At 43.7% G+C, this 23607-nt stretch overlaps 1 pseudogene; it reads right to left on the reverse strand.

Moving 5' to 3' along the window:
* The window catches only part of LOC111955769 (protein phosphatase 1 regulatory subunit 12A-like), a 65223-nt pseudogene extending 44177 nt beyond the window's left edge, over window positions 1-21046 (reverse strand).
* Window positions 21047-23607: the final 2561 nt, after the last annotated feature.

The raw sequence follows: 23607 nt of genomic DNA on the forward strand, positions 1-23607 counted from the left end.
CATGAGGAAGAACACAGAAGAAAAAAAGATGGTGAGTGTCATCCTTTGGCAGAGCTGTGGGGAAACTGGCATACCTGTCTGCCCCACTGTCACCGCTCAGAGACAGAGTGGGGCAGCCAGGCATCGCTCAGTGGCCTGCGAGAGACACCCACTGACGCAGGAGGGACACTACCACTGTTTGAAGTGTGTGTGGGGGGCATTCCTTGACCAATAGAGGAGCCGCTGAGAAATGCAACGGGAGCAATACCGGGAATGGGTTGAACCAGCTTTTTACTGATGGGGATTTCAGCAGCGATTCGGTGGTTAAAGCGAACAAGGCAGACAAAGCCTCCTCTATTTGATGGCTAAACACACTATGGGGAGAGAGAGGGAGCTAATCTGACTATTAATGTAGGTAATAACAGGAGACGTTGTGAGTAAAGCCCACCTCACACCCAGCTGACCCGACAGACAGGCCTGTTCTGCACTCACAAAGACAATACTAGGGGAAACCTTTTCAGCAGTAATGTCAAGAGTAGAATATAGGGGAAACACTGCAGACATGTATACTGACACTCCATAGGAAACATACATGTCACCATGCAAACCTGTTTGACCAGTGTTCTAGCTAGAGAGTAGGCCTTGTCACATGTAGCAGTCAGCATAACACAGCAGACAGGGAGAGAGAGGGGGGAGAGGCAGGAAGGAGAGGACAATGCTGTGTCTCGAAATCGCACAATAAATGTAGCATCATCGTAATGTTTGACCGAAAGCCATCATGACTCGCAGTTCAAGTCCAGTGTTCCTCAACCACACAGAGCTCGGTCGTCGATAGCACAACCCTCTTCAGTATTATTAACACGGACATAACATGAAGACAGCAGCGGAGTATATCAGCGGAGGCTACTTCTCCATTTCCCTTCCAAGATGTTTTTAAACCAATGAGCCCCACTAAGGCCGGCGCGTTTTGGACTTCAAACCCCTTTTAAAATATTCCTGGGCTGTACCATCAGATTCATCTATTTATTCTGAATCCGAAGACACCAACCATTAGTCTGTGTGATTAACGATGTTATGAGACAAGAGACGATCCCCAAAGGGCCTGGAGACCAGGTCTTTAAGTCTGAAGCGTCTGAATGGTTTGCGCTACAAACTATATCAAACACGCACGTAACATGTTCTGCTCCATGACGCTCACTATTGAAGGGGTTCTTCTACATAGATCATAGGAAATCCCAGGACAGTGTCTTTAGCTCACATAGTTGGACATTCATTTCCTACTGAGCAAACAATTTCTGTACTTACAGCATTCATATAAAAATAATTTCTCGGATTTGCTGTGGCAACTTTATTTTCCTTTTTTTACATGTCAATAAAACTGATGAACGCACCGGTTGTGTCAAATTGTTTTACATTGTGAGGCTAACTATAAGTGATGGATCACCCCTAGGCCTGAAACCAGGGCTGCCTCCCTCCCCCAGCCATCACTGCAGATGAGAACTCCAAAGTCAGGGCAAGGCCTGGCAAGCAGCACGCGCCGGGTAAAATGCCATCCCATCTCGGCAAACTGCACCATGGCACATCCCCCTCCGGCCCAGGTGAAATGTCTCCCACACACACGAGAGAGAGAGAAGAGTGGGGGACACAGCCGCTGCTGCCCCCCCACCATAGCAGGTGCTTTAGCCTGCAGGCAAGGTGGCCTTTCTAGGAATGCCCTTCTCTAATGGAGAAAGAGATGGGTTCTGGGAACTAAACACTGACAGAGCTTTAGTAAATGAATCAATGACTCACAGTAGGACAGGATTCCCCACTTCATTGGTCAATAGAGTTAAAGATGCTCTTTGAACCATCTAAACTAGAGGACGACCGATTAATCGGAATGGCAGATTGTTATGAAAACTTTAATCGGCCCTAATCAATCGGAAATCGGTCATTTTGGACGCCGATTTCTTTTTTCTTTTTACACCTTTATTTAACTAGGCAAGTCAGTTAAAAACATATTCTTATTTTCAATGACGGCCTCGGAACGGTGGGTTAACTGCCTTGTTCAGGGGCAGAACAACAAATTTTTACCTTGTCAGCTCAGGGTTTCAATCTTGCAACCTTACGGTTAACTAGTCCAATGCTCTAACCACCTGCCTCACCAGGAGCCCGCCTGTTACGCGAATGCAGTAAGAAGCCACGGTAAGTTGCTAGCTAGCATTAAACTTAATCATAATCACTAGTTATAACTACACATGGTTGATGATATTACTAGTTTATCTAGCGTGTCCTGCGTTGCATATAAATCGATGCAGTGCGCATTCGCGAAAAAYGACTGRCGTTGCTCCAACGRGTACCTAACCATAAACATCAATGCCTTTCTTAAAATCAATACACAGAAGTATATATTTTTAAACCTGCATATTTAGCTAAAAGAAATCCAGGTTAGCAGGCAATATTAACAAGGTGAAATTGAGTCACTTCTCTTGCGTTCATTGCACGCAGAGTCAGGGTATATGCAACAGTTTGTGCCGCCTGGCTCATTGCGAACTAATTTGCCAGAATGTTACGTAATTATGACATAACATTGCACAACCTTCAATGTAACAGCAATATTTAGACTTAGGGATGCCACCCGTTAGGTAAAATACGTAACGGTTCCGTATTTCACTGAAAGAATAAACGTTTTGTTTCGAGATTCTAGTTTCCGGATTCGACCATATTAATGACCTAAGGCTCGTATTTCTGTGTGTTATTATGTTATAATTAAGTCTATGATTTGATAGAGCAGTCTGACTGAGCGGTGGTAGGCACCAGCAGGCTCGTAAGCATTCATTCAAACATGTTAAAAGGAACCACAAGCTTTCATATGTTCTCATGTTCTGAGCAAGGTACTTAAACGTTGGCCTTCTTACATGACACATATTGCACTTTTACTTTCTTCTCCAACACTTTGTTTTTGCATTATTTAAACCAAATTGAAATCGGCTTTTTTGGTCGTCCAATAAATCGGTATCGGCGTTGAAAAATCATAAATCGGTCGACCGCTGTGAAATATATTTTCCATAACCCCCCCAAAAATATTTTATTTCCAGCTGTTTGAAGCATAGAAATAGCACAAAACAGCTCTACTGCTTCTTTGACTTGCATTCAAATGAGAATGACAGATCTATAACCCACATTTCTGTGAATTTGGTCAGTTTGCCCAAAGGTTACATATCGCAGCTTTAAATGTACGTGCCTCTCCCTCTGAAAACAGTCTGTTTATCCATTAAAATGGTTCAACCATGGAGAATAGCAAAGTAGTTGTCATCTCAAGACAACCACCACTCAAATCAAAGTTTATTTGTCACGTGCGCCGAATACAACAGGTGTAGACAGTGAAATGCTTACTTACAAGCTCTAACCAATGGTGCGGGGGAAAAAAGGTGAGTGTGTTAGGTAAGTAAAGAAATAAAACAGTAAAAAGACATCTGAAAAAAAGAGTAGCAAGGCTATATACAGACACCTGTTAGTCAGGCTTATTGAGGTAGTATGTACATGTAGGTATCGTTAAAGTGACTATGCATATATGATGAACAGAGAGTAGCAGAAGCAGAAAGAGGGGTTGGCGGGTGGTGGGACACAATGCAGATAGCCAATGTGCGGGAGCACTGGTTGGTCGGGCCAATTTAGGTAGTATGTACATGAATGTATAGTTAAAGTGACTATGCATATAAGATAAACAGAGTAGCAGCAGCGTAAAAGAGGGGTTGGGGGGGGCACACAATGCAAATAGTCCGGGTAACCATTTGGTTACCTGTTCAGGAGTCTTATGGCTTGGGGGTAAAAACTGTTGAGAAGCCTTTTTGTCCTAGACTTGGCACTCCGGTACCGCTTGCCATGCGGTAGTAGAGAGAACAGTCTATGACGGGCATGGCTGGGGTCTTGGACAATTTTTAGGGCCTTCCTCTGACACCGCCTGGTGTAGAGGTCCTTGCGGTCGGAGGCAGAGCAATTGCCGTACCAGGCAGTGATGCAACCGGTCAGGATGCTCTCGATGTTGCAGCTGTAGAACCTTTTGAGGATCTCAGGACCCACGCCAAATCTTTTCAGTTTCCTGAGGGGGAATAGGCTTTGTCGTGCCCTTTTTTGTCTTGGTGTGTTTGGACCAATCTAGTTTGTTGTTTATGTGGACACCAAGGAATTTGAAGCTCTCAACCTGCTCCACTACAGCCCAGTCGATGAGAACGTGGGGACATGCTCGGTGCTCCTTTTCCTGTAGTCCACAATCTCCTTTGTCTTGGTTACGTTGAGGGATAGGTTGTTATTCTGGCACCACCCGACCAGGTCTCTGACCTCCCTATAGGCTGTCTCGTCGTTGATCAGGCCTACCACTGTTGTGTCGTCAGCAAACTTGATGGTATTGGACTCGTGCCTAGCCATGCAGTCGTGGGTGAACAGGGAGTACAGTAGGGGACTGAAAACGCACCCCTGGGGAGCTCCAGTGTTGAGGATCAGCGTGGCAGATGTGTTGCTACCTACCCTCACCACCTGGGGGCGGCCCGTCAGGAAGTCCAGGATCCAGTTGCAGAAGGAGGTGTTTAGTCCCAGGTTCCTTAGCTTGGTGATGAGCTTTGAGGGTACTATGGTGTTAAACGCTGAGCTGTAGTCAATTAACAGCACTCTCACATAGGTGTTCCTTTTGTCCAGGTGGGAAAGGGCATTGTGGAGTGCAATAGAGATTGCATCATCTGTGGATCTGTTTGGGTGGTATGCAAATTCAAAGCACTTCTTGGCTACGGACGTGAGTGCTACGGGTCTGTAGTCATTTAGGCAGGTTGCCTTTGTGTTCTTGGGCACAGGGGCTATGGTGGTCTGCTTGAAGCACTCGGTCAGGTAATGATGCTCTTTCTGCATTACTGAACAACTAGCAAGTGATCCTGGCGGTTTGTTTAATTAAGTAAATCAAGATGTAGTCATCCTTACCAGTTGCAATATTTTTTGCATTTCTATAAGATACACAGCTTTAACGTTCTTATGAATCTCTACATTTGAATAAAAAGTTTAGGCAGCAGTTACTGGAATAGTTTATAATAGTGGATCAACTCTTACCAGGCCTGCTTGCGATTAGAGAAACTCTGGGAATTTACCTCAGTGCAGGCTAGTTAAACCTCAATCACAGTGCTGCTAAGTGACAGAACACTTAGTGTTTAAAGTTCCCTCCAGTGAAAATAAGATGCTAACACTACAACACTGGACTGTTGTAACTGATGCTCTTTTCAAACACTGAAAAGTACTCCTAAATCAAACCTGCGCGTGTTTATTGGGTGTGTGTGTGTGTGTGTGTGTGTGTGTGTACACATGCGATTATCCATTCCCATCAGTGGAGCGTCAGCCGGCATGTGCCAGGAAGTGACTGTGGCTATGAGTGCACACTTCACAAAAGAGCACCGAGGGTGGGAGGTAGAGTCTGTCTCCTGTAGTCTGAGAGCAGAGCCAAGCACCCCAGTGAAACCTGACCCATAGAAAACACACTGGGTTCACACTGTAAACCACAATGTTAGCACAGCCAAATGCCTCCACATCATGGTCCTGCTAGCGAGCCGTCCATGTGCTGACTGCAGGAAATCAAATCAGCGGGCATCTGTCCTGGCCTTGTCAATCGTGGTTTAATGGAGAAGACAGTTGGAAGTGAAGAGGGAACCAACCAGTAGAATGTATGATACACATGACAGAACCAACCTCATCTGCTGGAAGAGACGCTTGGAAGTAGCCTCCATGCTGACTGTGTTCACAAGCTCAGGCTACAAGGAGCGACTGTCCCCCAGCAGTCGAGACTTTCTCCAACCGCAAGGCAATGAAGCAGTGCCCTTTGCGCCTCACACATTCTCTTCAATTTAGGGCACCCATATGGGGCTGATTACAGGGCACTATCTATAGATTAACTTAAAATCAACCCACCACGAGCAGCAGGGATAAATATGGAAACATTATGAGCAGAAAGAATACAGTGTCCATACGCGCCAGCCTAATGCTAAAATAATACAGAGGATTTCAAGAGCCCTGGCTAGCGGGCGGAGACGGGCAAAGTCGTTCTCAGAGCACAACCAAAAATGCACCAATGACGTCCTCCCCGCCCCAAGAGAGCCCGGGCCGTTGCCATGGCAACCAAGCCCAAAAGAGGACGAGAGTTCAGTCTTGTCGGGCCTTTGTAAGAAACATAAATAAAGAGAGAAAATAGTTAATTTAAAGCACACTGGGGTTGCTCAGAGAGCCCCCAAGGCAGCGCACGGAGCAGACCTCGCAAGTACACGATCAAAAGCTAATCTTGAGAACAGGGGGAGAGAAGGGTTCCTTCTCTTTTTGGACGTTCCAAGTTTTTGGTCACCCCACCGCTGTTCTCATGACCGGTTATGGTCAAAGGATAGAAACACCGTTCTCTGTTGCTAGACCTCTCAGCAAGATACCAGTGCTCATCTCCAGAAACGCAGAGTATATTATTGGACAGGTTGAAAGCATAGGTCACCATTAACCATAATAGGTTAGCTTAAATGGATACAACAAATAGAATGGTGACAGCCTACATTAAGAGAACCCAAACTTCAGGGTGGCTATCCTTGTAGCCATTTCTGTGGAAAAACACAAACCACCCCCCCTCAAAAAATACAACTTCTTGCTAATGTCATCCATATAGCCAGACTTGAGGCAGACGTTGCATTAGTCAGAAGACTTTGCTGTATGACCACAATCCATTTTAGATAGGCTTTTACTGTCAAGTCAAAGGGAACATCAAAAGACTTCCACCTGATTAAAATGTGATTAGCCATTATGCGCCAACCAAGAGTATTTACCCAAAAAGATCATGCCTGTACACAAAGTATCCTAGCCCGTGTATACAGGTTCTCCTATCTATTACAATGAAGTCACACAATACAACACCGTTTCATGCAACATAATGAACCTGTGACAGCTTCCAAACCCTATCTCCCACTCACAGTACAGTTCAGAAAAAGGACAGAGGGCTTTTTCCATACTTTAAAAGGCACTGTACTTCCTACTGCTACAGTTGGGGGTCATTGTGCAGAGCGCTCCATGCTAACTTTAGCAGCACTCCACATCAAGGAGAAGACACTTGAGGACCCCTCCCACCACTTCCTCTGGCAGGGCCCTCCGATGGGCAACTAAAAGAAATAGCCTGTTCCAAGCATACTCTGGAACAGTTGTAAGACAAATCCCAAATTAACACAACCAGTAGGCATAGACTAGATAAAAAATAAAATAAAGTTAAAGCAACGAGTCTGATGCAACAGATCTGAACGTTTAGATTCAAAATGTTGATGAACTTATTTCTTTACATTATAGGCGCAGCAATGTACACAATTCAGTAGGCCACGTGCGAATGTTCATTCCATATTGCAATTAGTTGGAAAACACTTGTCAAAAGGGCACTGCGCATGCGAGCGGATTCATGTGACAGATGAAAATATCCGTAAAATTTAGAAAGAGGAGATCTAAATTGGTTACTTTGAAGCAAGTTGCCTCATATATATTAAAACATTTAGTTTTAAAACAATTTAGTATAGGTTTTCAAAATGCATATGGCCACCAGCTCACTGCAAAGTGGTGTGTGACGTTCTGATGAAGCGTTCAAAACAACTGGGAACTATGAAATCTGACTTCAGTGCGTTCAAGACAACTGGGGGGGGGGTGGGGGGTTATAAGATAGCTGCGACTGGGAGAAATATTTTTGATCGGATATCCAACTCGGAATCTCAGGCCTCTTTGTAGCGCTCCGACTCTCCCACCTGAAGATCGCTGACATGATTTGACCTCTTTTTTCCAGAGTTCCCAGTTGTCTTGAAAGCCCAAAAGATGCTGCTGGTCTGACAGATTTTCCACTCAAAGGCTTTGTATGCTGAACGCATGTGATAATTCCACTAAATAATGCAAAATTAACCTACAGACCAGTAAGCATGACCAGTCAAAATGTATTTACATAGACTGGTATTTCCATCAATGAATAGGCTAAAAGTGATTATTTTGCAGTGGGACTCCTTCGCACAGACAATTGGCCGGCAAAAATTGTATTTAACGTCGGCTTTTCAAGTTTTTTTTCAATAAAATCGGACAATGGCCGGCTATTCCCAGCTAACGGAAACCCTGGTCTCAAACCCACCAGGCAGACGGGTCTCCAACAGGTCATTCCAACCACTAGTAGCCATGGCTAGGACCCTGGGTAATTCCCAACATGATTTGAACCAGTGTGGGTCAGTTAGTAGAGCATTGCACTTGCAACGATAGGGTTGTGGGTTCACTAGTACAAAAATGTATGCACTCACTACTTTAAGTCACTATGGATAAGAGCATCTGCTAAATGACTACAAAGCAAATGTAACATTACCAGCATCATATCTGGGCCCTAGCTGTAGGTTATATTGTGGGCTCCTGATCAGGAAACATCCAGGGCCCTAGGTAATGGTGTTCAAATATGGCACAGCCAGTGCTGGCTTTAGAAACTTTTGTTTTAGCACAGGAACCAGCTCTGAACAGATGACAATCATAAACAAAAACACTGTGTGCCATGAGTGGAGAACAGTGTGGTCACTGAGCAGCTGTTTAAACCAATAACAACTGAGAGATGCCTGAGTCACTCTCCAGTGGGATCAAAGCACCAGCACAGCCACCAAGAACTTGGAGCTCTTTGAAAACATGAATTCATAAAATCTAAATGACAGCATTATTGGTCACAATATCAACACCATAAAAAAGTATTACTGTTGTATTTTTTCTGTAGCAACTATCACCATTCTATCATTTTGTCAACCGTCTGCTCATGTGTTTCAGATAAGCCTCACTGGCCTTTTGAGAAAACAAAACTGGTAATCTAATTTCAGAGCCGAGAGAGAGGAAGGCAGTGCAACATTTGAGTAGCTGTCAGAAAAAGCAAAACATCCAAGGGCCTGGCTTTAAAATATCACATGTACAACCTAAATATGCCTGCTGGCTTTTTGAGTCAGCAACTAAATGGATTAACAGGAGATAGAGCTCCACTGTGGAGCTCTTGTTTTCTTTTTGGAAAAGACCCATTTACTCCCTTATAAAGCAACAGTATGGAGACAAAGCAGCTTCTCCTGGAGACCAACACTGGCCCCTTTCTCTCCCTCGCAACCTTGCTTCCTTTCCGCAGCCACCTAGCATAGCTGCAGCCAAGCCACAGTCTAGCATAGCAGTGGAGAACTTCCCAGATAAGTAATACTCCGGGGCTCAGGGCTTCAAGGAGTGACGCTCTGGCCACACTACTGGGCTATCACCGGCTCAGAGCACGCAGCCAGCTTCCAACAAAGGAATTTCCTTCATTACCGCTTGTGTGTGTGTGTGAGAGAGAGGAGATGAAAAAAAGAAGGGAGCACAGTGGAGACGGAATGTGTGGTGGCGGTTTAAAAGCACAAAGCTACTGCAAGTGGCCAGGGGGGGTAAAAGCTGCTTGCGGGGCGCGCTAGCTGGGTCTCCACTAGATGACCTGTGGGAGCCGTAAACCCGTCTGGCACAGAGATACATCGCTCCACTTGCTGCTGAGGACGACCAATGATATGGCTCTGGGATTCCATGGAAAGCCAGGAGTTGAAGCAGAAGGGTAAAAAGTCGAGGAGATTGGGTAACTATAACATTCCGTTTATACGCTCTGCGGCCAAAACATAGCTGGGCTGTGAGAGCCAAAGTTGTTTCGCATGAGCTGGTTAGTGGTCAGGGTCAAGGAGAGGGGCATGAGGGGACAACGAGGTCAGATGGGCCACAGTAGACACTGAGTGTGTGTGTGTAGCAACAATCCTCCCTTAATACCGGTGCATTATGGTGGTATACCTAGCAGCTATGAGCAAGAAAATGCTGATGAAGCCTGTTGTTCATGTCATTCTCCAGGCAAGCACTGCCTGAACTCCAGAGGTTAAAGGGACAGRGTGTATGCTTGTGTCTGCCCGCCAGGCATTCAAACAATCCATAGCCATTATGGTTGAAAAAAATGGATCACCTCCATAGCCTTTGGAGTAAAGGCTCTAGCCGTTGTCCACCGGCCCTGCGCCACCATCAACACCTCCACACGTGAATCTGAACTCAATGTCTCACATTGGCAATGTAATGTGCATGATGGTCCTATCTTCTTAGGCCTAGCTCACGAGACAGGATCTCTTTCGTTCCTGGTATCACCAAAAGGCTGCTTTTGGGAAAGAACGAGTCAAGACAGAGAAGCATCAAAGTGATTTCCTTAAAGAGCTAAGCCACACAGTAGTCAATGAGGAAACAGTTTACACAATTAGGAGGGTTATCTTGGCTCTCCAATGTAAGAGGGGCATATATTGCAGACTGGGCTTTCAAGTAGGAGAGGAGCTGGGTGTATGTTCTGTGGTGGTGGTTGTGGTGTCGAATGCTGGGTAAGGAGGGTGGTTATAGTGATAAAAGCAGGCAATAGGAGTTAGTAGATGAAGCCGTGCTCACTTGTGGAGCCTCAACGAGGAAATGAGAAAAATAAACAAATACTTCCTGTTCCTCTGCCTGAAATCTCTCCAACACCCCCATCCCCCACTACATCCTATTCCCCCCCATTTAAGAAGAGAAACATTCCTGTCAGTCCTCCTGCCCTCTCAAAACAGACAACGACAGCAGGGCACACCTTTAATTACCCAATGAAAATCCACATGAGGAGTCCTGAGCAGAGACAAAAGCTCTGGTAGAGACTAGGGCGTTGGGATTTCCAAAGGCACACCTAATCTCCCTGAGCCTCAGAAAATGTCAACTACATTGGAAGGCTCACATGAGTCTCCAGTGTGGTCCGAGGAGACTAAATTGGACCAAAATTACTGGTACCCCAAAAGCTTTATTTATTTTGTAAACGTATGCTAAACGGCTCATTGCTCGTGAAAGAAAGAGTTCACTTATTTGGGTTGAAAAGGTTGTACTTCTTGATTGACGTTGCTGTGCTTCCAACTGTAGCCTCTTTCCCCCAGACAGGAACATGTACAGTAGGGCATTCTGCTTATTTTTGGTTCAGTTAATTATTCATTTGGCAGGCTAACAACATCTGGGATAGGAGCTCAATTAGACTTAACGACCAGACAATATTCACGATCTACAAAATGTCAATCAAGTCTACAATATTAGGAAACGAACAGTGAAAAATATGCAAACGACGACATTGACGCAAAATGTCCACTCCTATTTATTTTTTTTAAGGCACAAGGGTGAAAATAAAAGTACATTTACCTTCTAGTATATTCCTGCATTGAATAGTGTCCTACTCTGGTCTGTTCAGCGGTGTTAATGGCACCACTAAATTACTGTACCTGGAGATACTAAATAAATCAGTGGTATTGAATGATGTCCAATTCCTACAGCCATCAAAACTCACAAGCCAAACACACTGACACCCAGCTCGATTCACTGACACTGCTTCTACTCTGCAGTCAAATACACATGCACAACACACACACACACACACACACACACCACAGACTATAATTAAAAAGCCCCTGTCTGCACAACAGCACGCAGCAGTTTCACTGGCACAGTCACAAGGCTGGTGGTGGCTCAGTACAAAACTAGATCCATCACAGGCTGAGGGGAAGAGGCAGACTGGTTAGCCTGTACAAAGGTTGCTAAAGACTTAGTTGTGTACTGGGTTGACTATAGCTGTCTCTTATACACATCTTTAGGTGTATAAGAGACAGACTATAGGCAAGGCAAGTAGCCCACTTTGAAGCCACATAGGGGTGTGAAGCCTGTCGTGTCTAGTAGGCTTTAGGGCCTTCACTCATACTCTAGGGTGGTCTAGGCCTACATCTTATGGTCCTTCACCTAGGCTGTAATTAGGGCTTTACCTCAGGGATCGCGTTCGAGTTCAGATGTTTGCATTTTCCAAATACAGACCATCAAAGAACCTGATTTGAAACAATTACACTTGCGTTTTATGTTGCTTACAATATAAAAAAACATCATATTTCTAATGTTTATCATAGAAAGAACGTAGCCAGTTACATTTCCTAATGATTTTCTGGAATTTAATCTTGCATTTTTCCAGAGAAAAGTATCTACACATCAGAGTGCTGTCTGCTGAGAACTCAGAAACAGGCATTTGAGTGGAGAAGTGCAACTGAAGCACTAAATTAGTCTGAATCCACGCTGAAATTACAATAATAAGTATTTTAGATATGGGTTTACAAAATGCAGCAATGTATTTCATATACGTTCTTTTTTGCATGAAAAACGCAGAATTCTGTTTTAATGTGACACCTGTACCTGTCAGTACAGTTTCTGGTGCACCAATTTCACTGGCTGGAAAGATGAGGCCAGTTTGAGATGAATTGAAAGAATGTAACTTCTCCCTCCCAGGACAACAACAAAATAGACTGGGCTTAATTGTCCTCCTCGCTGCATAAGACAGAGGAACTCAGTCTTCAGCTTCCAGGTGTTTTCGGTTCAAAAACACCTTATAAGCCCACACTCAGTGAGGCATATGACTGCTGGAACGCAAAGAACCCTGGGATGGTTTAAAGACCAATCTAGAGCAGAGGAGACTGTGCCACAGGGTGAATAAAAGACACGCTGCTGAAGTCATCCCACTCAAATTTTGCAGCAGCTCAATACTATGCTAAAGCCCAAGTGTGGCCGGAGATGTGGGGCGGCGGGCGAGGAGAGAAAGAGAGCTCGGCAGCTTCTCATCCCAGTTTACCTTACACAGATGTTGTCAACAGGTCTATGTGCCGGGACTATTTCTCAGCGACCCGAGGAGCCCTGACGACATAGTGAGAGATCTATAGCTTCTCGCTCGGGTGAGAAATAGTTTGCATGTACAGGAAAGCACAGTGACATCAAATGTACTTGTGGGAGAAGGTGGCACACAGGTGTGGATGAATGGCAGCTTGTGGTTTCAAAAATGAAATTGATAGCCGAGTCACCAGCTTTATTGTCTCGTTTTGATCATGGCCGGCATCCACAGAGCACCTAGCCTATCGGTTGCTAGTGTGTGACAGGTCAAGTCCATCTCCACAGCCTGCTTGGCTGTCATGTCTGTCTGAGCACATACGTGGCAAAAGAAGGTCGAGTTTACACCCCTGCTGAGGAATTCTACCTACAACCCCAGGTGAACTAGTTTCAACCTGCGGTGACGCTTGTCTTAAATACTTCAGGCAGTTCCTACCACTCGAGCCCTTTCATAATTAAAGCGTCAAGAAATTGGGTATCAATAAGTCTCAAGAAAATGTGAGTGTTTATGCATTTTTTTTTTTTTAATATATATGTTTTATTTGAGGTAACATTGGAAAAAAATACCCAAGAAAATCTGGAGTTGAACAGGCATGGAAGGTGTGTGCGACACATTGCGTAAGGAAGCCATGCCGACGTGTCATGATCAGCAGACTACCTGACATGTTGTGAAGCAGTCGAGAGCAACGACACAAGGACTTCCTGCACTTGATTATAGGTTGTGGAAACACTTCAATGAAACCTTAGACGGGGCCCGCCTGACAGAGCAAGACCTACCAATTATAAACAGGTAGAATGTGCAAGTTCCGTGAGCTTTTCTAATATTACAGTTGTCACAAGCTAGAGGCCCGTGACGGTTATGCTGATGATTCAAAGGCAACGTTGAATCAACATTGGGTTGGGTGACCCGTAACGCTTGAATTATAATAATATGTTATTAATGCACTCGTGTCCATAAAAACTGACAAGCAATCGACTGCTACGGTTATGAAAACATCAAACCATATTAGCCATTAACCTTTCTACAAGACAGACTGAACGCATAGACAAAGAGTAACACGATTCAGATTGCCTTAATTCCATACTATAAATATCTGCGGAACATTTTAATGTATTCTCAATTGTCATGCTGCTATGTGCATTATTAAACGCATGAATCGCTGCCTTTGGGCAGGTAAATTAGAAAGGCTAAATTTAAGCTACAACAAAAGGGCTGGTTCAAATATTTTTCTTATAGATTTCTATAATGCCTTTCTAAGAGAGGTACTCCAAGGGCTTTACATAGTAACGGCTAAAGTCCCCTCAACCACCAATGAAATGTGGATCTTAAAAAGCCATCCAAAAACGACCAAATATTCCGTTTCAGACCATTCCGCAGAATGGTTTCAAAGGAAGTGGGGCATGTCACTGTAAGAGTCCCCTCCTCCACAAACCAAACAGTGCCATGTTCACACTGCACCTCCATACCCAGTCCACTGCCAAACAGGCCACCTCCAACTTTGATTAAGGGCTAGGAATAGACACCCTCAATGAGCAAACCGGCTCAGAGTGGCATTGTTTGAGTGACATCTACAGGAAAAGGTATCAGGTAGAGAATGATGTCTAAAAGAAAAATACAAAATGCAGTTTCTTTATCTTCTGGGCCTTGGTATGGGGAAAAGAACTGACTGATAGTATTCAGTCTTGTTTTGTGTTCCTTTGATTATCTTCCAAGGTGAGCAACGACAAATGGCCCTAGTAATGAGAGGAACATGGTGCTCCCGTCATCAAAAGTCACACAGCTCGTTTCAACTTAATCTAGCCCTAATTGGGCAGAGCTTTCAGGTCCTGACACACACCAACTCACTACGGATCAGGTGATCCGTGGTAACCCAAAACGCTCTCTGCTTCCCTCCAGGGTAAGTGAGTTTACAGCCCTAAGAACAAAAAAAATAAATATCAGAATACCGCATGACTGGTGGAAGCAATGTTCCAGAACATAATAGTTCAGCAATAGGATCTGTGTGAAGACAACACTTTACAAGGCCAGACCTTCAAAATATCAGGTCAACAAGTACATTTTACAAATTGAATCAAGAGGTTTAATTCAAGCAACAACAAAAATCTCAACACCTCTACTGAAAGTCAGAATCTGTGCTTCCTACCATGAGACAGCCCCCCCCCCACGGCTCTCATTGGCCAACTGGGAGCCTCTGTCACAGCTGAGAATCTCAGGGTTGGGGCTGGAGCAATTATGTAATGTGTTAATGTAACTGGTGCTGTTTTGGATGGAACTGCAGTGAGGGCCCCATGCACTGCTGTCTGCATAGGTTCCATTTCAAGATTCATGCAGCCCATGTGATTCTAAACTGCTGCTGGCTACTCTGCTCAGTCAGTGGTTATATAACTCTGTATGTACACAAATCGGCAGACAAGCCACTAGCAACTTGACATTCACACACTGATAGTGAGGGTGTGGAACGTAAACTGTTGCTAAGGTAAAAAAAAAAAAAGTGAACAGTTGGCATTTTATCGAGCCTATCCCAATGATGTCGTAAAACCTTCACCATGATGTTAAAACCACAACTTACAAAAAGCTACTTTGACGAGCCAGTAAAAATGTAATATTTTTACAATACCTGTACCAGCTAGACATAGACATATATATATATATATATATACACTAAGTACATTACCAATGATAGACAATATGGATGACTCAAGAGAAAGGCCAGATATGGGTGAATACGCCTGTTGTTTCACTGTGCAGGCCCTGCCTTGATACGGCACAGTAGGTGGCAGTCAGCTGGGTCCTGGCATTGCCTGGGGAGAGGCTGGCAGGCCAGAAAGAGGGTAAGACTGTGTGTGGGGGGTGGGGGGGTTAGGTGACAGCTGAGGAATGCTTGCTCTGCTCTCCCTTTGCCATGGTTTCCACCGACTGTCATGTGAGGAATGCACGGGCCAGGAGGACAGGGACGGAATGCTACCCATCCAGCACATATCTACAAACATCTCTCTCCAGTCCTGCTCCCTCATTCACAACTCCCTGTACCTCCTCTTCACCCCTCACCACACAACTGTGTGGAAAGCTTCACAATTCTGGTTTACAGTAGCACCACTATAGGTCTTTCCTTCCCACATTTCCTCAGTGGTCCTAGAGGGCTGCAGGGTGTGAAGGCTTGTGCCCCAGCAGTAAAGATGTCAGCATGCTTCAGTTCGGCTGGTGCCTCGTCAAACTCAGGTAGCTGAACGAGTGTGCTCGCATACTCCCTTAAAGACCTTTTTTTTTTTATGCGATATTACCGTTTGTCCAGGAAGACGCCATAGTCAAAGTCAGAATTATTCTAAGAAAACTCAAGAAATCAGTCATAAAATTGCTGTTTTTGCCAAGGTGATCTTAGTCGCACAATTTTACATCTAAGATGTTTGATTCAGTATTTCTCAAGGGGGAAAAAATGTGCATTAAAAAAACAAGTCGTCTCCCATTGAATGACAAAGAATTTATTGAAGAATCCCTACTGTTGACCAATCAGCGACAAGGGGTAGACTTGCCTCCAGAAAAAAAATAAGTGTGCCCAACCAGCCCAAAAAACCTCACTGAAGTCCAAAACATCACAAAATGTTGGGATAATACATGCACAAACTCTTCCGAACTGGAAGCACGCAGAAGCCTTAACACTCCCGATTCAGATTAACAACGTCTCAAATCAGTCAAATAGGCCTATTTTTTTGTGAAAGGCTGGGACAAATGTCCTCCAGGTCCATAGTTAAGAACAGTGGTGGTCATTCACAACAAAGGTGAACATCAGAGGCCATTGTTCAGTGACTCGTAGGTAAACTCTGTTTCACATAGACAAACCCTTTCAAGCCAGACTGTCCACAAACTCCAATGCATGCCAGGCCTCCAGTACAAAGCTAAGCAGTCCAGAGTGTGGCAATGACTCATACCCAAACTTAGAATAATCTCCTCAAACCAAGCTATACTGAGAAGAACTGGTGCAGGTGGTATTTATAACATGGCACTCAGAAGTGGCAGGAGTGCAGTGCAGTCACTGCACCCAAGGAGGAGTGAGTTACCCTCCGTGTAAAAACAGAGCATTGTTACAACCAAAGCGAGATGTCACTGCCTTGTCACCAGGAAGGAAAATGGTTCAGGGCATGTCATCAGCACACGACAACCCCCAAAAACAATTGTTGCAGATAAAATAACAGATCTACAGCTGCAACTGAAAGGAGACTTGCCACTGTACCATGTCAATAAGCCTACACTGCCTGGCTGGTCAGTTGTCACTCAGGTACCTGCGTGGTAGCAGCATTAGAGTCATGTTAAAGCCACCGTAGTCTCACTACTAAGCCAATTATTACAGTAGTGGTGAATCGTGGCACCATGTTTGACTCAAATAAAAAGGCTAGTCAAACGCAGGCAGACGACTACTAATCCTTACTAGACTGTTTGGTTTAGTTCCATTCAAGACCAGGACTAGGGTGCATTACCACTACTGGCCTCCTGCTAATAGGAGGGGAGTCCATCCCACTTTGGGAGAGTCATTAACCATTCATTCTGACAACTTTGATTCTCTAAGCCAACTGGCCCTACTCCTTGAAGGCAGAGATTCCCAACATGGATAATGATTAGCAAAGCCATCAGGGACAATTAACGTGGCAACCCAGACTGGGCCACATGGGGGTTAGCAAAAAGGTCACTATTAAAATAGTATCAAGATATTTTTAATAGCAAATATGTTTATACTTTTTTTTTCTGCGTTGTTGAGAAAGTTGTAGTCGGTGCATGTGTCCAATACAATTTGAATTGTCAGATATCCGGATACGTTTTTAACTTGAGCACTGCTGCACGAGGGAGCTGTGGAGGGGCCGGTGAGATTGGAATGAGCAGACTAAGGCAGATAGTGACGCTACTCGTCTACAGCCAAGACTACCTAGCTTGTAGAAGCCACAACATTATTTATCATCCGATATAACAGTGCCAATCTTGACTGGAGTAGCCCAGAGAAGCTAAGCTAGCCAACTATAGCTAGCTAGGCTAATTGAGGCCACATTTTGCGCTCACTATCCATTGAGCCACGTTGATTGGCCAACGCTACCAGTCTTTTTTATGGGGAGAACGTCATAAAAACTACAATGAAAGGTTTGTTTTTATTAAATGTATAATTTGAAATGTCATGGTATATTCTTGCATGTAACATGGATATTTTAAATTTAGAAAATGCCTGGATGCTAAAATTAATACTCAAAAGAATTTGAATACTAACGCCCGTTCAGATATTCAAATAAACGTGCACATCCCTAAACAAAATCTCTGTTGGTTTGAGCAAACCAACATCAGCCAGACCTTCCTGAAATCCTAGGATTAGCAAGCTAAACGCCAATCCCTATATCGCCTTCAACTCTTTTCCAAGACCCTGAAGCCAGGGATCACATGCTGGAACACAAACAAAGCTGCTCCAAGTCTCTCCAGACATGGTTAGGTCTCAAGCACTGCGTCGCAAATGCTTTCCTCACCTCTGCTTGTCCCTGGAGTGGACTCCGGTCCCCAAAAAAGGCTATATTTTCACCCAGTGAGCCTGCGCAGTGCAGGAGGCTGACTAATTCCAGTTGAAAGGAAGACAAACTCAGTAACCCTAAAGAAAGGCTGATTAAGAAACAGTTCCTGACTAGTAGTGCATATCTAATGTCAGATAAGACAAAGTAATTTGTGTGAATTCCTCATCCCCCCCCCAAAAAAAATCAACTAGAGATACAGCAGCATCTATTCTAGAGACAAGGCACCACTTCTACACCCTGAGATCGGCCTTCGGGGATATAGCCTTGCCCGGCAATAACAGTTTTTGAAAGGTGCACACATCACACTACTTAAGAGAAAGAGTGGGTGATGCATCACTTAGCAAACAGGACATCTGAGTGATGAGATCATTGTAGATGTAAGGTGCAAGACAGTTTGAACATGCAAGACTTCAATAAACAATGTTTCATTATGACTTTACTAAAAATGCATTTGAGGAGACAGGCAGGCCCACACTTTCTCAATTTTGCATTTACACCTGTGTGAAAACCTTTGATGAACAGTTAACACGTTATTCTATGGCTACAATGACAAAACAATAGCATGACTTAAAATGTTTGTGCAGTATCCGTTTGAAGAACAAAACTTTCAACTGAATTAGAGAAGTTGTGGCTTCCACGGGCACTCTGTTTTGGTTGTCAGTATTCAAGGTAACAGGCTGGTGCTCCACCTGCCATAACGTAAACTAAAGTGTTGACTAATAACATTAACAGCCCAGAAACCTAGGATTGGCTTCTTTCACACAGCTGAAAGCGACAGGTATTGACATGTAAACCTCACACCTCCCAGAGAGAATGTGTCAGCTGTTATCCGATTGCAGAACAGTCTACTGTGCAGCAAAACACGTCAGTAATGCAACATTGCAATCCGAACACACCGGCAGGATATAGGCAAGCTAGCCTAATTTAGAGCCAATAGCCAATTCCAAATTGTAACAACCTTTATAAAAATGAGCGTATGATTCTAATTCTGAGCATTTACTTAGTGTTATGCTAAGTATGTTAGTTAGTATACTTTTCAAATAGCCTAGCTATCATAACTACTTTGAAACACCACGAGCTTTGATGTTTGCCAATCCATGCAGATAGCTTATAATACAATTGCACAGATCTATGCATAGTTATATCCTGTGTTTATATCAAAATAACTGGGCTGTGTCCACCTTACCAGAGCAGCAACAGAAAAAGGCCAAATGCATTGTGATACATGTAATGTGTGATGTGATATATATTACACTACAGATTACAATACAAAAAAACGATTTGAATTCAAGGAAGCCTCAAATTGCAATTACAAAATGTGGGTACAAATTGTATCGTTATCTGCTACAATAGTATAATCGAAATTATAGGAGTGATGTTTGCTACAGAATGTCAAAAGACGTTGCTCCTGAGGCTAACGTTTGCTAGTAACACGTTAGTGTGCTGTTGTATGATCATTTAGCTAGCCTAAGATAGTTACATATGCTGTTAACCACAGATAATATTTCTTGAAAATATATGTGTCATGACTGTAGCTAGTTTCAGTACAGTCGTCCTGCCCTTCAGCCTAGAGACTGCGGCATAGCTACTGTAGCTAAACATATTGTAAAATATTGTTGCATGTTATAGCTTCGACGTGATCCAAGCTGACATCTGATTCATTTAATTTGGAGTTTTACTGCTGTCCGACTGCAGTCAAGCTTATGCTTGGTAACGAACAGCTAAACGGATAGCTAAACGTTCTTTCCACCATTTGCACAGGTTAGCTACGTTAGCTAGCCACTTGTAGCAAACTAGCTAGCCATCAACAAACAAGTACATTTTCTGTACTTCCTATTAACTTCGATATAAAACACAATCGGCAGCAGTTAACTTCGCCAACGACTGTAATACTTGAGTATTTGTTAAACAACAAACCAACAATACTGAGTTAAACTATATTTCATAGCTTACACAGGTTAGCCAGAGCAGGACGACATATCAGTTCCAATAATGATTTGCCTAGCTAGCTACAGTAACTGGCTGACGTTAACTAGCTATGCTAACTGCACCACCCAAGTGGCTGGTTAGATGTTAGCAAGCCAGTCAACGGCATTCTTCCTGACTATTGGATGTTTGAATCAGTTGCTGATAAACAAAGACCAAATAACTAACTATCCATATGTTCAACATTAACTAACCTACGAATACATTTAACATACATAACTAGCTCAAACAGGATAGCTACCAATCAGGTATTTTGAGTTTATCCACCCCTTCGCTTCTGATCCAATTCAATCAACAGCCCAACAAATGAAATGGCCCTGTCTCGTCTAAAAAAGACGGGCGTGCTAGGTAAACAGACTGAGCTTCAGCAGGAATTACTCCATTCTCCATTACTGTGGCAGGAGGTAACGTTAGCTACGATCTTTGGCAAGACATATGGTTGTCGTGCGATTGTATGAGCAGTGTCTAGGCTTATAGCTGTAAATGACAAACCTGGTGGAGGGCAGTCAGACCGTCTACATTGGCGTAGTTGATGTCAGCACCCCGGTCAATCATTCGGAGCACCTCCTCAGTATCGCCGCTTGAGCAGGCAGCCAAAAACACGGCGCCATCGTCGAACTTCACCTTCGTCTTCTTCTTTTTCAGAATAGGAGGCTCGATGTCTGTCTCCGARCCTAACCACCGTTTCAACTGTTCGTTCCTTTTTTGCTTGGCGTCCGCCATCTTCATCCCCTCCCGTCTCGGGCTTCTTATCTTTCTCCGAGAGAGGATATACTTTATAGTGCCACTATCCCACAGCGCACTGGGCGTGGGAAGGGGGGCCTGAGAGAGCGTCTGGATTGTTTTCCATAAGCTCGCGAGACAAAGCAACGTCACCTCAGGATCTGCAGTATAACGTCATCATCAGCAGATGAAAGGAAAAGGAGGAGGCTGTACATTCCTTGACAGAGTTAAGAGTGTTATCATTTATTATGATAAATAAGAACACTGAGACCAGCATAATGTCGATTATATTCAATGTCGATTTTATTCATTCGGTTTTTATGATGACTGGTCAAACTAAGTCAAAACATTTGAGAAAATATGTATTTTATTTCTTAGACCAGAGATAGGCAATTGATAAACATAGCTCTTTCATTCTTTTTTTTCAGCTGTTTATTAATAATATTCAAAGAACATCATCCCTATCCATATGAAATTACCAGAGGAAGACAATAAAAATTAAAGAACATTGGCAATAGAAATAGCAAGGGGGTTTATCTTTTACCAACAGTGGTAAAATGGTGTAAAAGTACACAATCCCCAAAAGCTTGAACTTGAAATCGATGTTGCAGAGCCAATATCAGCCGACAGGCAGGCCATATACTGTACAACACAGACCAGTTAAATGCATGTCTCATCGGAATGATTTTTGGAGCCTTTTATTCATCAAGGATGAGGTGCTATTACATTGTTTTTATATTTAGAGTTATTCGTGAGGCCCTAAAAAAACTCAAAATCATATCACCATTGATTAAAATGCCAGATCAAATGACATCCCAAATCATTTTCAACTGGGCCTTTAAATGAAATGTGACCGTGGTCACTTCATCAGACTTTCAATTTTCAATAGCTTGTTTACAAAACTACCACTAGTTGAACAAATATGTCTCTATTTTCTACTTAAATATCACTGTAGTAGCAGGATATTAGTATGTTTACTTTGTTTGTGCCCATCTGTGTCAGCTGTGCCACTCCTTCAGAGGAGCCATTATGGAAAGGGAGACTATTGTCCATGAAACATTAGCTGGCTGGTCCATGGAGATAATTACATTAGATATGAGAGAGACAAGTATAATTATTTTTCCATAGGTGCTTTGAAGCACTTTGGGTCAATAGGAAAACGTTTAGTGACCAGTGTGCAACAACAACTTATCTAGAGGAAACTATTGACTTCCTCCTTGGCCTCAAATTGGATTGGAAACCCAAGGGTGTAAGCCATGGTATGGACTGCTTTGTCTCTCAGTAGTGTTTGTGTGTGTGTGTTTTGTCGGGGGAAAATACCTTTACAAGAGAAATCCACTTATTTTTTGTGTTGGATGGTTATATCAGGTATAAACCAGTGGAGGCTTCTGAGGGGTAAATGGAATGGCATTTGATGTATTTAATACCATTCACTGATTGCACTCTAGCCATTACCACGAGCATGTCCTCCCCAATTAAGGTGTCACGAACCTCCTGTGGTATAAACAGATGGTGATTCTCACCATTGCCACAATATTGCTGAAGCAAAGTATGTTTAGGGCCCTCGAAGCACCTTGCATAGCAAATGTGGCTCTGATAAGACAAACATAACTGTCTCAAGTGCTATGGATAAGCTTTGTGGCAGGACTCAAACACAAATATTAAATCTGCATTTTTTTTGCCTGTTTTTTTGCCCCTCCAACATGTCACCCATAAGGACATACGTGGCTAATTACTGTAGACATAACAGGAGGCTGTTGAAGGGAAGACAGCTCATAACAATGGCTGGAATGGAGTGAATGGAAAGGTATCAAACACATGTGTTTGATTACCATTCCATTCATTCCTTTCCAGCCATTACTATGAGCCCATCCTCCCCAGTTAAGATGCCACCAGCCACCTGTGGTAGACATAGTCTGTGTATTTGTGTCCATTTGTGTTCCTTTTCATAACAGACACAATGCACACCAAAGAGCAATATAAAGCACCTTTACCACAAACCAGTACCTGCAATGATTTGATGGGAGCACTTGAAGTGAAAGGAATGTCTAGTGGACTCAGCCTCTGGGGTGGTCCAGACTTAGCCCTGACTGAATGCAAGGTGGACCGGCGAAGAGTGGTTTTTATTTTGGCACCACCGAGCGTTATTATTGGCAGACGCCCATGTGTACGCCGCAGGGGTGTGGTTTTGCTTCCTTGTATGCTGGTTGTGGAGTTGTTTCTAGAGGCCAGTTCCTAGGCAGTCGTCATGGAGCATGCCACAACACTATTTAAATGGAAGTGCCGTTTACTGTCATGTTCATAATGATAGTGTTTATGGGTTTGAGTACAATAATTGTTGGTCTAATTGTCCTGCTAATTCTGGTGGGAACGGCTCCTGGATCTCAAAATAGTTTATTTCCTACATGAAATCGAGAACATCCCTGTGTATAAAACAAGTGGGGATAATAGTGATACAGATACATGTTGTGCGATTAACCGCCTGACTTTGGACAATGTGACAAAATCTGACAACCTGAGCCAAAAAGCCATCCAAGCAAAGAAATGATCCAAAACATTTACACAGCTCCACCCACATGAGTTAAACCTCAAGACAGACCGACCACTGTGAGGACAGAGGGGGTGACAAGAGAGAGAGAGAGAGATCTCCTCTGTAGATCC

Source organism: Salvelinus sp. IW2-2015, linkage group LG3, assembly GCF_002910315.2.
Source record: "Salvelinus sp. IW2-2015 linkage group LG3, ASM291031v2, whole genome shotgun sequence".
NCBI lineage: Eukaryota > Metazoa > Chordata > Actinopteri > Salmoniformes > Salmonidae > Salvelinus > Salvelinus sp. IW2-2015.